This window comes from Pinus tabuliformis, chromosome J (assembly GCF_031772625.1).
Source record: "Pinus tabuliformis cultivar Carrire ecotype Pingquan chromosome J, CPIR1, whole genome shotgun sequence".
In the NCBI taxonomy this organism is placed as follows: domain Eukaryota; kingdom Viridiplantae; phylum Streptophyta; class Pinopsida; order Pinales; family Pinaceae; genus Pinus; species Pinus tabuliformis.
This window is the reverse complement of record NC_142295.1, coordinates 1203186138-1203202757: the sequence shown is the minus strand read 5'-3', so window position 1 is coordinate 1203202757 and position 16620 is coordinate 1203186138.

The window sequence follows — 16620 nt, the reverse complement described above, 5'->3', positions numbered from 1 at the left end:
GGCTTGATACTGTAGGGAAGGCGACACTTTTGGCGGACTCAAAGATCTCGTCCTTGGTGAAGCCACCTGATGCTATACGGTTGTGGGTGTGGTATGGTTGGTAGTCCTAGACGCTTCAAGACCTCTGCTAAAATGAGGTTCTTTTGGCTACCACTGTCGAAAATGAGTGGCAGCGACGAACCCTCAACTACATTTGTGAGTGGAAAAGACGCTCCCCCTCCCCTAGATCTTCGGGCTCATTCTTTTGGATCTTAGCAATGGCAACAGTGGAACTAGGCTCCACATTAATGATCTGCTTCCATTTATCATTCCTCTTGTCGAGCTCTGACTCAGGATCGGAACATGCATCTGATTCTGAAGCCTTCAACTCAGCCACCAGGGACTGCTTAGTCTGACACTCACTTGTGTTATGAGTGGGGCTCTTATGGAACTCAAACCACTTGTTTGTGTCCTTCTTTGACTTCGTGGTGTTGTTCTTTTCTTGTGGCTTTCATAGGTTGTCTTGGGTCACCTCGCCTTGGCTTTGTCCTTTGTTCTTTGGATTCACAGATCCAAAGTCTTGCTTCTTTTGCTTAAACTTCTGCTTGATCTTGACAGCGTATCGATACGCCGTGTTAAGCAACGATATGTCCAGGAAATACATCTCGTCTTGGATGTACCTATGTAGCTAGTCATGGTATTTGAGTACCAAATGCAGCGCAGAATCCTTGTCACCCAACTTTGTGCGGAGGGTATGAAAAATATTTGTGAAGTCCGACACATCTTGGTCCCTTACCTGCTACAGCGTGGTCCACTTTATGTATTTGTCCTCATAGCTCTTGACAGGGTAGTACTGCTCCTTGATGGCATCCTGGAATGAATTCCAAGTGGGTGCGACTAAAAATAGTGATCCCGTACTTTCATCCTTCTACTCGCAGTAGGTTTCCCACCAGTCTTTGACGTGGGGGTCTGCTTTGAGAAGTGTAAAAGTGATATTTTCCCAGCTGGAAAAATCATGAACAGAGAAATATCCTTCTAGCAGATTTAACCATATATCTACAGTGTCTACATCTATCTGACCCTCAAATATGGGAATGTCAAAGTTAACTTTTACCTTAAACGGAGTGGCGCTTCTAGGGTAGCTTCCGGAAGTAAATGTGTCGCCCCTGGGTAGCCACTGAAGTATCTGGGCAAAGTTGTCTGTCATCGCATTCCTTTATCACTCGAGGGCTTCTTCGAGCAAGATTTTGATAGGATCTCCTACCCCCTTATCTTTCTTTTCATCCGCCATGGGAGGTCGTCAGGATTTGTGAGGTTGTCTTACAAAGGTTCAACCAGTTCAAGCCCTAACTCCTTATATCCCGACCTCGTTGGGGACATGTAAAGAAAAACATAGAACGAGCAGACCTCTCTGATACCACTAATCCAGATTTAAAAAGGAATGCAATAAAGTACAGAAATAACCATAAATATAGAGATGCAGCATAAATAGTACTTCATTTCATTAATGTAAAATACTGAAATATGCTTACAAACAAAAAAGGAAATGAACTAGCTAGGGTGATGGAAACTTATCTCTGAGAAGAGATGTTGCCGCTACATGCCTATGAACTATGTTACAATGAGGCTCGAAGGCCTATTTATTGTTGAGAAACAATGGAAAACACTAAACATCCAAAAACCTAACCCTAGGAGATGAAACGCCAAATTGTGGGCCCCGTTTGGATAAATTGGTACATCAACTTCTCAGGGTCGTAACTTTGGCATATGATCTCGGTTTGACACGCACAATACCTTGTTAGAAAGACCTATCAGAGGACTACAACTTTTGAGTGAGAAAATTTGGTCAATGTCCCATTTTTCTCTTGGTTTTCCCAAAAAACATCGTTTAGGGAATTGTGCTACATTTAAGGAAACTGAAAGAAAACTAAAAGAGATAGTTGTGGGGGTCCAAGTGGGATAGGCAAGTGGCCACCAACATCCACCTGGATCATTCTTCCTCAAATGTCACGCCTCTTATCTCTTAAGTAAGAGGGCTATCATCTCCCCTAATGGTGAAATCCTTTTCACCATTACCTCTTAAAATATAAACCAAATATTGCAGGTCCCCTACAGTGAGTCTCTAACTCTCTTTTCCCTCAAGGATCTTAAAGAAATCTATTAGAAACTCATCTTTCCCCAAAGAGACAAAATTTTTGAGGTTTTCCTACCAAAAGATTCTCAAATCCCCAAGAAGAATCCCCCTTATCCCTCTTCTATTTTCCCCCAAAGAACTAGGTTACTTTTTAGATGAATGGGTAGATGAGCCTATTTTAGGCTTTCTATCCACTCTTTCTATAGAAGAAGGACTATCAGTCACCTTTGACTATGGTCACTTCCTTGCAGATGTAATTCATGAACAATTCCTTCAGTTTTTAACTGAAGGAATGTTTAGATATTCTTCCATTCTTATGTACATGTTCATTTTCTTCCAGACAGACAGGTTTCCCTTTGCAGTGCAAAAGCTCAATCAGCAAGGAGAACCTCAGTCCATTATTTTCTAGACCTCTATCATCAGAAAACAATCACAAGAATTCAGTTTTACAAAGTTTATTGATCAGTTTGTGTATCCAACAACTTGTTTTCTGAGTGGCCAACAAATTCCAAGAATCAATGAGGATATTCAGAAAGTGTTGCATCTTAGTGAACAAGTGAAGATAGGAGATTGGTACCTATACCAGTCATTTACAGAGATCAAATTTTATGGCTCAGAGCTGCCACCATATAAGCTGCCCAAGTACCTTCCAATGAGGATATTTTCCTTGGAGTACATCAGGAAAATAATCCACTCAGACAACATCCATTTTGTGGTAGCTAAGAAGAAGTCTCAATTCATAATTAAGACACAGATAGGACCTTTTATTTGTAACAATAGAGTAGCAGGAGAGGAAGCAAACCTCATGCTGAAACAAATGAATTTCCCTCTTAGCTTTACATGGTCTTATGACCCCTTTGGGGTAATTTCTAAGCCAAGAGTGGAATAGAAGTCAACTCATTATGTGCATACACAAAGACCAGAAATAGAGAAGTATATGAACCAACAGAACTGGGTAGAGAACACATTGTAGGGGACTAGAGAATATGTGCTTTCCAGGACTGCCTCAGAGACTCCTGTACCCAGAGAAAATACTGAGAAGAGATCAAGATAAGAGGACTCTCCTTCAGTCATAGACGTCTCAGCCAAATAATTCAAGATATATACAAAGAAGATCAAGACAAGCTCTACGATATGCTTCCCACTACTGGAGGAAACACAGGGTACCATTATACTCTTTGGACTTCAATCTTTGTAGTTTGACAACAGTACCACTAATTATCCATCATCCTTGACTACTAAAGAGACTCCAGCTACAAAACCTCACAAACTATAGACATTCATAGAACAAAGGCAACTAGATATTTTCCAAATATATAAAGAAATCAAACAGAGAAATGAAGCCCTTCATGACAACATCTCTGCTCAATTCAGGAAGCAGTCTTCCTCAATCTAGCACAGGCTCATTTCAACCTATGACACAGAGAAAGGGAGAATTCATATGGCATTCTTACAGGCACAGGTTCCACAACCAAAATCAGCAGCTGACTTCAAGCATACTACCTTTGAGTTTGAGGCAAAGGATGTTCATCCTTTGGATCAAATGGACATGCAAAGTTTAACAGGAGAAATGGTCTACTCAAAATTTACATAGATTTCCATCACTTCTTCTAAACTACATCTTTGTTTGAACAATGTTCAATCTCAGCTCAAACTGGAGAAAGTTTCCTCTCTTGCTAAAGACAATAGAATTAAATATTTGGAGGAAATGGTGATGAAAGTAGGTTTTGATCTTGGTAATTCAAAGGCCATGGAAGAAATTATTAAGAAAAATAATGTTGATATAGCATCTCTAAGGAAGCAATTAAAGTTTCCTACGACTGAAGATCCCCAGGCAAAGGAGTTAGGTGAGGCAGAGTTACAAAAAGAAGAAATGTTGAAGCTATTGGTGGAGCAGAGTGCACAAATCAAGGAGATGGAAGCAGAAATGGACAAGTTGATCAAATATTTGGAGCAGAGTTCACAACTAGCAGTGGTTCATCTTGATGCAGTATCAATTGCATCCCTAATTCAAACATGAATTCCTACAACAACTACAACAGTAGGAACATCCTATTCTACATTACTTCCTTCTTCAACTGTAGATGATTGAATTAAGTTGGCCCAATCCCTGGAAAACATTTCTATATAGCGAGAAGAAATAAAGAAGTTAAGACATGATGTGAAGACCTTACAGGAGGAGAATACAAGATACGAGGATTCCCTCCTAACAGAAGTACAAAAATCCTAGACACTTTCCCAGAGATTGCAAAAGATGGAAAAAGACACTGCCATGGGTAATACCCTGGCCTAGGTCAAAGAAAATATTTGGAAATGGATCAATGAAGATATGATATATATTTTTCCTTCAATACAAATCATATTTGAGCAACAAGAACTGATTGAAAGATCTAATGAAGACATTGAAGAAGTTAGAAAACAATTGGGTGAAAAAACCAGTGAAGCTACGAAGCTCATCAAATTCCTTAACTCTAAAAATAAATAGGAATTAGAAGAGCTGGAGATTGAAGATAGAACAAAAACTATACTGGAAGTCAAGAAGGCGTTGGCTAGGAGAAATTCAATGAGGCAACTTGAAGAAAAGTGTCGGATTCTGGACATTGGCATACAAAGGTTCTTCAACAAGATGGAAGCCCTCTACAAAAGGGATTTCCTAATTTATTGGTAATAAATGATCAGCTCGGTATGTGGTCCGATTACAGTGAGAAATTGATGACCAAGGCTAAAGACAATTCTAAAGTTACAGTAGTAAGAATTAACATGACAGGGAAAGAATTCTCGGAAGCATTGGCATATGACCTAGACATTCAGTATGAAATTAAACACATATTCATTTCCAAACCAACATTTGCTAAATATACTGAAGTGGACGAGTTTTACAGAAAGTTACTGCAAACAATTATCCCTAGTGAGCAGAGCTGGGATAAATTATGCAAATTACTGGAGTAAGAAGAGGATTTTATTGTACAATTCAGCATCAATGACACAACAGGATTCGAAGGCATAGACAACCAACAATTCCACAAATTTAGTGGTAGCACTTTAGACAATTCAAATTTTCCTAAATTTTTGTAATAAGTTAGATGGATTTAGTTTAGGAATTCCTAAATACATCCTAGTCGATTTTGACAGAATTTCTTGTAAATATCTTATAAATACTTCTCTTTTAGAAGTATTAAGGGTTGATTTCTATGTGGATTTTTTCATTCCAGAATGCTATTGTACTATTTTCATTTGATGGGATGATCAGTAATAAAAAGGAAATTATTCACAGGATTCATGTGTTAGACTATCTGGTGATGTGATTCTTTCACTGTTAATGTGTTATTACTTTGTTTCCATGCTTATGTTTTCTGAAATCTGAATTATTTTACAGAAAGTTGATGAACAAAATTTGTTGAAAAATACACTTTGCTTCTGGCTGTAGATAATTTCTATGGTTTCTTATGATATCATGCTAAATAATTCTTAGCTACTCTTTAGCTTCAATTGAACCTATATCTTTTCTTCTGTTACATTTCATTTAACTCTAAAATATCCAGCTAGTTCAGCTACCTTGCCCTGTGAAACTCCTTTGAAAATCTGAGACAGGTCCCTGTTGAATTAGTAGACTCCATAGCCCAATGGAAGCTTCAGGAACTTAATCAGCCAATCAATTTAAAACCAAATTTTTGAACACTCATAACTAGCATAAGATATAATACAAAAAAGTTAAATCTCATAAAGAGCGCCCTCTCTGAAGATGGCAGGGCCAGATCCTGACTTCCAAAGTGGTTTGTGGTTACCTTTGCGATTTTCTTAAGCAACCCCACAAAATTACAGAGTGCTAATAGAAAGAAGCATTTTCAGGGAAGAAGCCTAATGTAGATCATCTCCAAATCTTTGGATGCCCTGCCTACATTCATATTCCTAAGGATAAGAGAAAGAAGTTAGATTATACTAGTATAAAGGGTATCTTTGTAGGTTATATCCTTTCATCAAAGGCTTATAGAATCTATGTAAAATAATATCGTAGAATTGAAGTTAGCAGAGATGTCATATTTGATGAAATATTTGCATACAAGAAGTCCAAGGAAATTCCCATTGAATCTAATGGAGAGAATATATCACTCTTTGAAGAAGAAGAGAAACATGAAAAAGCACCTAAAAATAAAGAAGAAGAAGGACCAAGTGAACCCATTCAACCTATAATCTTTCCCAAAGTACATAAGAGGCCAAATTGGTTGAAATCCACATTTGAAGATGTTGAAGGACATGGAGTAGCAAAAGGTAATTTCGAAGAAAGCAAGAAACCAAAGATGTACTCTGAATATGCAACATATATGATGAAACTAATTCAAGCAGAACCAACCACATTTGAACAAGTCGCTAATCATGATGAATGGAAGAAAGCCATGTAAGAATAATATCAATTAATCATGAAGAATGGGGTTTTAGAAATACTTCCTAGACCCAAAGAAAAATATGGTGTCACCTCAAATGGATCTATAATAAAACATGATGTTGATGGGAACATCTATATATATATATATATATATATATATATAGATATATATATAAAAGGAAAGATTTGTAGCAAGGGGTTTCTCTCAAAAAGAAAGCATGGATTATGAAGAAACATTTTATCCTACATCCAGGTACACTACCATTAGATCCTTGGCTTATTTAGCCACTACTATGGGATGGAACATCCACCAGATGGATGTCAAAACAACGTTCCTGAATGGAACCATAGATGAAGAATTATACATTGAACAACCAGAAGATTTTGAGATACATAGCAAGGAATCTCATGTCTGTGGGTTGAAGAAAGCTCTATATGGCTTGAAAAAACCACCTAGAGCTTGGTATGTTAGAATGGATGCCTATCTTTTAAGGAGTGGATTTTTCAAAAGCTATATAGACTCAAATATCTACATCAAAGTAGTAAAGTATGAACCAATCATTATTCTATTATATGTGGATGATTTACTCCTTATAGGTGTGGAGAATAGAATTTAGGAATGTAAAAACATGTTGGCGGTTGAATTTGAAATGAAATATCTAGGACTTATGCATTATTATTTGGGATTGGAAATTTAGGAGAAACCTAGAGAGATATATCTTGGTCAAGGAAAATATATTATCAAGATTCTAGAAAAGTTTGGCATGATGGATTCCAAGCCCATGACAAATCCAATGATCACTAACTTAAAGAAGTTGATAAGTTCATATTCTAGCCTCATTGATCCAACATGTTATCATCAGTTGATTGGCCCTTTGATGTATTTGGTGAATACTGGACCTGATATATGTTATGTCGTAAATATTCTAAGTAAATTTCAATTGGAGCCATGTCATGATTATTGGACAGCTGGCAAGCATATCTTGAGGTATTTGTGTGGGACTATTCATCATTGCCTAAAGTATGATGGATCCACAATGATTTCTTGGATAATTCGTAAACAAGAATCGGTTTCCTTGAGTAGTGCTGAGGCTAAATATATTGCTGCTTGTGAGGTTAGAAAATAAGTACTTTAGCTAAGGAATCTTTTATCTGATTTGTTTGGAGGGACCTTCAATCCCACAGTTATAAATTGTGATAACCAAAGAAACATTAGAATGTTTTAGGACCCTGTGTTCCTTGTTAGGACTAAGGATATTAATAATAAGTACCACTCTATTAGCAGTTTGGTACAAGATGGGGTCAATAAGTTACAATACATTCTGAAAGATGAACAAGTAGTTGATGTGTTGATGAAATCTCTCCCCAACAAGAAGTTTGTATATTTTAGAAGCATGCTTGGATTTGTGGATATATTAGATTTGGTTGAGAGGGAGAGATGAGTACCTTAGAATGGTACTTGGGAGGACATATTGGCCTATATGATATTGAGATCTCAATTATAGTTTGGCATATATGATGTCTACATCCCTATGTGGGAGGGTATCTTGGTCTTGATGATATGAAGCTCATTTTTATATCTTAACCTATATTATAACTAGATCCATGTAAGGGTTTGTGTCATGGCATGGAGGCCTAGATGGTATCTATATCCAATTGGTTGTATCCTGATGGTATCTATAGTGGCAAGTTTCCTTTATGACACCTTAGTCCCTATTGGGTTGATACCTTGGCAGTTAGCCTAGACGGTACCTAGATCCATAGCATTGCGTATGCTAATACTCTTCTAAGAACATGTCAATTTGTATTCATCCTTATACTTATTTACAATTATAAATACCTCCCTAGTTAAGAGGGAGTGTTGAAAATGTAACTATGGTCAACCTTCATAATTGTTATTGTACTCCATCATTATGTATTTATTGTAAAATTGAAAAAGAAGAAAATAAAATTATTTTTAAGCATGGGTTTCATGCTATTTTCATTTGTTCATTAGTGCATAGCCTCCATTGAAGTATTCTAGGGTTTTCTTGAGTCATAAGAGTCACTATCATATGTAGTTGATCCTTCTTGGGATTTTGTATCATGCAAAGAAAAAATGTTTTTGAGTCAAAATAATAATTTTTCATCTCCTTTCCAAGTCAGCACTACATTGATGAAGTTGGCCCTGTTTGGGGCTATTTGACCCTATGGAAGCAGAGTATATAGAAGGATAATTTGACCTCCTAGGCATTGATCACAATAATTTCGATCTATAGTGGAAATAAGACAAAAAGAAGAGCAAAGTCTAGAGGAAGGAAGACAAAATCAAGGAAAAGTTAAAAGGACAAGTTTTGGGAATCTATCTCTCACACTTGTGAGTTTTCTAGGGTTTTTGGGCAAGTTGCAGGGGGCAGGGGATGATATTTATATACATACTGCAGGTCTAAAAATCTGAGTTGCAGAAGGCCAAAATTCCAGTTGGAGCAGATTTGAAGAGTGTTGACCCTTGTTGACTTTGGCAAAGTTTGTTTATTTGGAAGGAGGGATGACTTGGTGATTGGAGAAGGTATCTATCTTGGTCATAAGGTCTTGGATTATATCACTTTTACTTGGTTCTATTAAAGAAATAAGATCTTGATTGGGTTTTCCCCTAGGAGAGGGGTCTTTCCCTGGCTAAGTGCCTACATCTTATGTCTCTTGTTCTTGTGATCTTTATATTTTTGATTTGGTGATTTCTTGATGAAAGATAACATAATAAAGAATAAGATAAGCCAACACATATCACAAGTAATTATCAAGAAAAGAGGAATCAAAACCCTAATAACTACATGCATTGATTTCTCAACACCAACAAGCCAATTTTTTCTCCAACTTGTTAAGAAGATCCTTCCATGAAGCATTGTGGAGGGAATTTTCAAAAAAAGGAGCATCCAATTATTTGAATGGAATGGAGATCCATTGGAATCCCAATATTTGAGAGATGTTGAATTGAATAATAGGTGAAGTTTTAAGGAGAAATAGTCAAACTTACCATGAGTATTGCTAGTTTTTGAAATTTCCATGAAGTCTAATAATACCTATTTGAAAGCATAAGCTTCATGATCTATGAAAACACCCATTAAAAGAGTTTCATCCATGAAATTCTAATCTATGGCAGTGAGATCATCACCAAGAATCATAAGTCCTTTAATTTTGTGAGATTCGACTCCCACCTTAAGGGAGTAACCCAAGACTTCTACTATTAAAACAAGAAGTAAAGCTAGAAATGGGTCCTCAGGTCATGTCAGAAAGAGAAAGGGGTTGCTAAAATGAACAAAGAAGAGGAAGGATCCTCTAGTAATGGGAAGAAGAAGGACATGAGAAAATTCAAGTGCTTTACATGTCACAAGCTGGGACATTATGCAAGCCAGTTTCCAAATAGAAAGAAAGACAAAGGGAAAACACAAGTTGTATCATCAACATAGATTGACGAATTTGTAACAAAATTTGAGGAAAAGTTCTCATTGGTGGCTATTTGTTTTCCTGGAACTAGTGCTAGAAGTTCCCAGTTGTGGAAAATGATGCATGGTTCATGGATAGTGGAGCATCTTTCCATATGACGGGAATGAGGGAAGTGTTCCTTATTATTTTAGAGACAAATTCAAACCTGCATGTGAAAGTTGGTAAGAGTACCATACATGCAGTGAAAATGGTTGGAACAATATTATTATAGATAGAATCAAGAGGATCTCTGGAGATAACAGAGGTGTTATATGTCCCAGAGTTGAAGACGAACTTGCTCTAGAGGAAGGAAGACAAAATCAAGGAAAAGTTAAAAGGACAAGTTTTGGGAATCTATTTCTCACACGTGTGAGTTTTCTAGGGTTTTTGGGCAAGTTGTAGGGGCTGATATTTATATAGTTACTGCAGGTCTGAAAATTTGAGTTGTAGGAGGCCAAAATCCCAGTTGGAGCAGATTTGAAGAGTGTTGACCCTTGTTGACTTTGGCAAAGTTTGTTTACTTGGAAGGAGGGATGACTTGATGATTGGAGAAGGTATTTATCTTGGTCATAAGGTCTTGGATTATATCACTTTGACTTGGTTCTATTAAAGAAATAAGAGCTTGATTGGGTTTTCGCCTAGGAGAGGGGTTTTTCCCTGGCTAAGTGCCTACATCTTGTGTCTCTTGTTCTTGTGATATTTATATTTTTGAGTTGGTGATTTCTTGATGAAATATAACATAATAAAGAATAAAAGAAGCCAACACATATCACTAGTAATTATCAAGAAAAGAGGAATCAAAACCCTAATAACTACATGCATTGATTTCTCAACACCAACAAGCCAATTTTTTCTCCAACTTGTTAAGAAGATCCTCCCATGAAGCATTGTGGAGGGAATTTTCAAAAAGAGGAGCATCCAAGTATTTGAATGGAATGGAGATCCATTGGAATCCCAATATTTGAGAGATGTTGAATTGAATAATAGGTGAACTTTTAAGGATAAATAGTCAAACTTACCATGATTATTGCTAGTTTTTGAAATTTCCATGAAGTCTAATAATACCTATTTGAAAGCATAAGCTTCATGATCTATGAAAACACCCATTAAAAGAGTTTCATCCATGAACTTATAATTTATGGCAGTGAGATCATCCCCAAGAATCCTAAGTCCTTTAATTTTGTTAGACTCCACTCCCACCTTAAGGGAGTAACCCAAGACTTCTACTATTAAAACAAGAAGTAAAGCTAGAAATGGGTCCTCAGATCATGTCAGAAAGAGAAAGTGGTTGCTAAAATGAACAAAGAAGAGGAAGGATCCTCTAATAATGGGAAGAAGAAGGACATGAGAAAATTCAAGTGCTTTACATTTCACAAGCTAGGACATTATGCAAGCTAGTTTCCAAACAAAAAGAAAGACAAAGGGAAAACACAAGTTGTAGCATCAATATAGATTGACGAGTTTGTAACAAAATTTGAGGAAAAGTTCTCATTGGTGGCTATTTGTTTTCCTGGAACTAGTGCTAGAAGTTCCCAGTTGTGGAAAATGATGCATGGTTCATGGATAGTGGAGCATATTTCCATATGACGGGAATGAGGGAAGTGTTCCTTATTATTTTAGAGACAAATTCAAACCTGCATGTGAAATTTAGTAACAGTACCATACATGCAGTGAAAAGGGTTGGAACAATATTATTATAGCTAGAATCAAGAGGATCTTTGGAGATAACAGAGGTGTTATATGTTCCAGAGTTGAAGACGAAATTTCTCTCAGTCTTAGCTCCAGAGGACGAAGGGTATGTTGTTTTTTTCCAAAGAGGATAAGTATTCATAAGTTTAGAGGGAGCTACCTAGAACACAACTGTAAGGCTTGGTGTTAGGAAGGGGAAGTTGTACAACTTACAAGGCTAGAATGTAGGTAGATCCAAGGGGATATTGGATCAAGTATCAATGTTAGTGATAGAGAATGAGTGGGGGGATCTGAAGATTGAGTTGAGATAGGGGACTCAGTTTTCTAATATGAACATGGGCAGGAGGATTCTACTAGATCACTAGTACCAATTGGCATGAGCTAACATTGATGGATTCTCTGGAGCAAGTTGACTCCTAGGAGCATGGTTAGGAGAAACATGTCTTAACTGCAGATTCCAAAGGAAATAAAAGGTAAGTCTTCCATCTCAGAGGGAGTAGCTACAACAACCGATTATGTGGTGGGATTAGAGATATATACAACTGGAGTTTCTTCCAAAGAACCTCCCTCACTAAGAGGGAGTGTTGATTTTTGTAGCTCATACAAGTACTTCTACACAAGCCTTGTGTCTAGGTGTGCAGAAGTCGCCCACATTCTCCTTGGAACACTTTCTAAAGTGTGAACAAGTTGTTTTGTAACTTAGAAAAAAACACATATTAGTATGTTGGCTTATTGAGCTAAAAGGAAATTAGGAAAAGTAAAGTAATTTACTTTAGTAATTTTGTTTTAATCCTAGTCATTAATCTTAAATGAGGCAATATCTAATCTTTTCCATTAATTACTTTGAGATTAGGGTTAGGGTTAGGGATTTGGCTTAATGTAAAGTTATAAAAGTGAGACTAAGAAGAGGGAGAAGACACGTTACAACAACACAAGATTGAGAGAGGCATCTTAGTGAGCAGTGTCCTAGGTACAAGGGAGTGAAAAGAGGCTAGAGATCCATATCTATAGAGAAGATCAATCACCGATCTAGGGTAGATTTGTTGGATTAGATCCGGTTTATGTGTATTTTATATTTTCTTAGTTGGGCCATTATCTAGGATAGGATCCCACATAAGTTTGGATTTTGTTTTAATGAAAAACTTGTTGGGAAGAATTTATATGTGTTGTTTTATGATATTGGTTATTTAATTTTTCTTCCACTGAATTTGTGTTAGGAACCTAGCTGTATATTTGTTCATTAGATTGGATTTTTTCTAGGAATTAAGTACTGGGTGTTAGGTTTGTAGGTAACATGAGCACCATCCTTGATTTCTCCAAGTTAGTGTCCTATTCATCCTTTCTACAACTCCATTCTGCTAAGGTGTGTATGGAGTAGTCTTCTGCATTGCTATACTATATTTCTTATAGAATTTTTTCAGTTTATTTTGACATAATTATCCACCATTATCTATCCTAAGCCCTTAATTTTCTTCTCTATATGATTTTCCACAAGAGCCTTAAACTCTTTGAATTTGAATTTTAAGAGTCGGAATATGTCCCACAGTAGTCATTTTGGATTGTCGATGTTTCCAGTCTACACCAAGACCCATCGTCAAGACCAATGTCGAAGAAGAGAAAAAGAAAGGTGTAGTAATACATAGTGAGAGTTTTCACTAAAATAAGCCAACAATGTAAAGATGATACACCCACATTAAAAATTTTCTTAATTAAAATTATATATAAAAATGTATATTGATATTTGATTTTCCTATAATGTAAAATTGATTTAAAGATATATTAAAAATATTTTCTAGAAATGTATAGATTAAATACTTAATTTTTCCATTTTACATACATGAATATATTTAAATAACTAAATATATTAATTTCTTTAAATAAATTAAATTCATTAATATATTTTACATCGTTTTAAATATATAACATATCAAATGAAATGTAAGAAGCTTAACCTATTAGGGTTAAGTTAGTAGATAGTAAATATTTAATTATTTATTCAGAATACATTAAGATATTTAAATAAATAAAATCTATCAATGTATTTAAATAAATTAAATACATTGATATCTTTCAAGTAGATTTAAATATATAATATATCTAAATGTAGTGTAAGAAGATTAACATATTTGGTGTAATTTAATTATATTCATTTTAATTATTCAATTTTTTTTTATTGAATTTCGAATATGTTTATTTAAATTTATCAATATTAAATTGTATTAATATATTTAATAAAAATATATTAATAAATTTATAATAAATATATTAATAAAAAAAATTTAATTTTTATTTTATAATTAACATTATTATTAATGGAGTTAATAGTTATGGTTTGTTAAATTATGGATTTAAGGGATAGAGGTAGCTAGTGATGGAGGAGTTGGTAAAAGTTGAAGATTGTAGTTTTGTGCGAACAGGGGAATCTAACTTCTGCTAACTTCAATCCCATTGTCTCTATTGAGATCTTTGAATTTGTCAAAAATTTATTCCTAAAGAAATAAAGTCATATTCCTAAAGAATTAATCTATAAATGAGATATAGTACATAGATTTTCCCAGTGATGGAACTAACATAAGTACACACACATCGCTTTGCACCCACTAGAATATTCATTGTTCTCTTGTAACGCTAATGGAGAATATTCACTAATTCTACTTCTCCTATAAACAATGTTCACAAAAGTAAAAATCCTGAGAGAAATTAGAAGTACATTTGTAGACATCAAAAACTTACCAACACAATTTCTTTCATCTACTAAACATCGTTTTCTTTCTTCCATCTTAGTAATTTATATTATTTAATTAATTCTTCTTATTCTAGTCTCCTATAATTAAATAATTATTCTATAATTGAATAAATAATATATATATATATATATATATATATATATATATATATATATATATATATATATATATATATATATATTTATTTATTTATTTATCCTTATCCTTGCATGCACACAATTAGATGATTTCTAATTTTTTAGTCCACTCCCACCTCTTAAGTGCAGCTCACTCCAAGTTTTCACTAGGGGATCTCATCCACTATTATGTTTAATGGGTATCTAGAATTGACATTAATTCCAAGGTCAGGAACGGAATCAGGAGGTGGCCTTATATGCAAAATATATTGATCTTAAGCATTTGTTGGAGATTAAATGTTATATGAACTTTCTAATGTTGGTAAAATTATATTCAACCCTAACAATTTTTTTAGCAAGCCAAAATAGACTTCATAAGGAACCATTAATGGGGAAAGCTAAAACTCATTTTAAACCCAAAACAATGCAAGTATAAACCAACCTAAAGTCAAAACCAATGAATTTCTATTGCATCTACCTATGTAATAAATCTCTCAACTTTATTAAAGCTTAAATGTTTAATTTTAAATTTTAATATAAGAGTAGTTTCTAAGTGTGATTTTTTAAAAATTTTGACGAAAAACTTTGTGGTCAAATCCTATATTGTATTGTTTAAACTAGTTTTTTTCACTACATATGTAGATTCAAGGCACTTTGACTGTGAAAAATTCACCAGTCAAAATTGTGATTTCACTAAATCCCACAAATTAAATCTGAAAATAAACTAAAAAACTATTCAAAAAAATCACACGTAAAAACTACTACTCATTATTATTATCGTTAAATATATGTATATATTTTTAATAAACCTTCAATAAAATAAAGGCAAAAGCAAGAAAAATGAAACGTTTACTGGATAGAGGATATTTTAAAAGAAAAGTACATTTCAAAGTTTTAAGTAATATTGAATTACTTTGCCATGAAGGAAGAAAAAACTTCTCAGCTATTTATGTTATATACAAGTTATCAATGCATGTGGGAACAACTCAACTTTCAAAATGCATTACAACATCAAAGTCTTGGGCATGAAGGGCATCACTATCTTGTTTGTCTTGTGAATTCAAATTAGTGCTCCATGAATTCAATTTTGTTTTGTATTTTTACCAAACACTCGGAGAACGAAAGATTAAGCGCACGTGAAAGTGGGAGTCAACATATGAAAAGGTCACCAATCATAGTAATTTGCCACCAGCCACCCGCCTACGTAAGTCGATGGGATAGATTTTGGTTTTACACCCACCTACATTTTTGGTAAACAATGTTTCCAATTCTGACATTATTTGCCACGAACAATATTTGTGCATGTGTGTTTTATCCTTGCTAAATATACAATCCCGCTTGATCAAAACACCAAATTTCTTGAAATTAGTTGATGACTAACAAATTACAAGATTCCCGAGAAAAGTGAAATTTCTAGAAATTATTGGTTGATGCTTAACAACGTATTTTTCAAAATAAGTTAAAGTATCATTATACATTTTGGATACTCGCGATTGAGAATTTTAGTTAACTTTGTTTGAAAAACTAAATTGTGAAAATGTTGAAATATGTATTATATCAATATAACTGAAATAAAATATCTATTTTGCAATGTATTAATCAATATTTGATAAATTATTGGACTCTAACCTAGTTATCTTTAACAATTGTGTAGAGAATTTTGTTTTTCATGAATTTTGTTTTAGGAATACGATGAAACACGCTAGGGTTTTTAGATTTTACAATGAGGAATTTGGGTTTATTCGTTCTGTTATTCCTGGCATCTTGTGCCACAAGGAGTCTATGCTATGTTTCATCTTTGGTGGAAGGAACAAATGCCTTTAGACTTTCTATGAGGCAAACTAACTAATTTTTCATTGTCAAAGGAGTAGGCCAACACAGGGGGTATTGACTCTGTGGGACGTTTCATGGTTTGCCCATTCTATAGGTCAATATTTGTTGTAAAAGCATTGTACCATCCTACGCTAGAGATTGCTCTATTATGGCAAGGTTATTGCCGGATTTTCTGGTAAGAAATGGTTATTTGGTTGTGTGCAAACTGTTTGCAAAAATATATGAACAAAATGTGGACGTCTGCAATATGTTAGTAAGAAGTTTCCACCATAATGA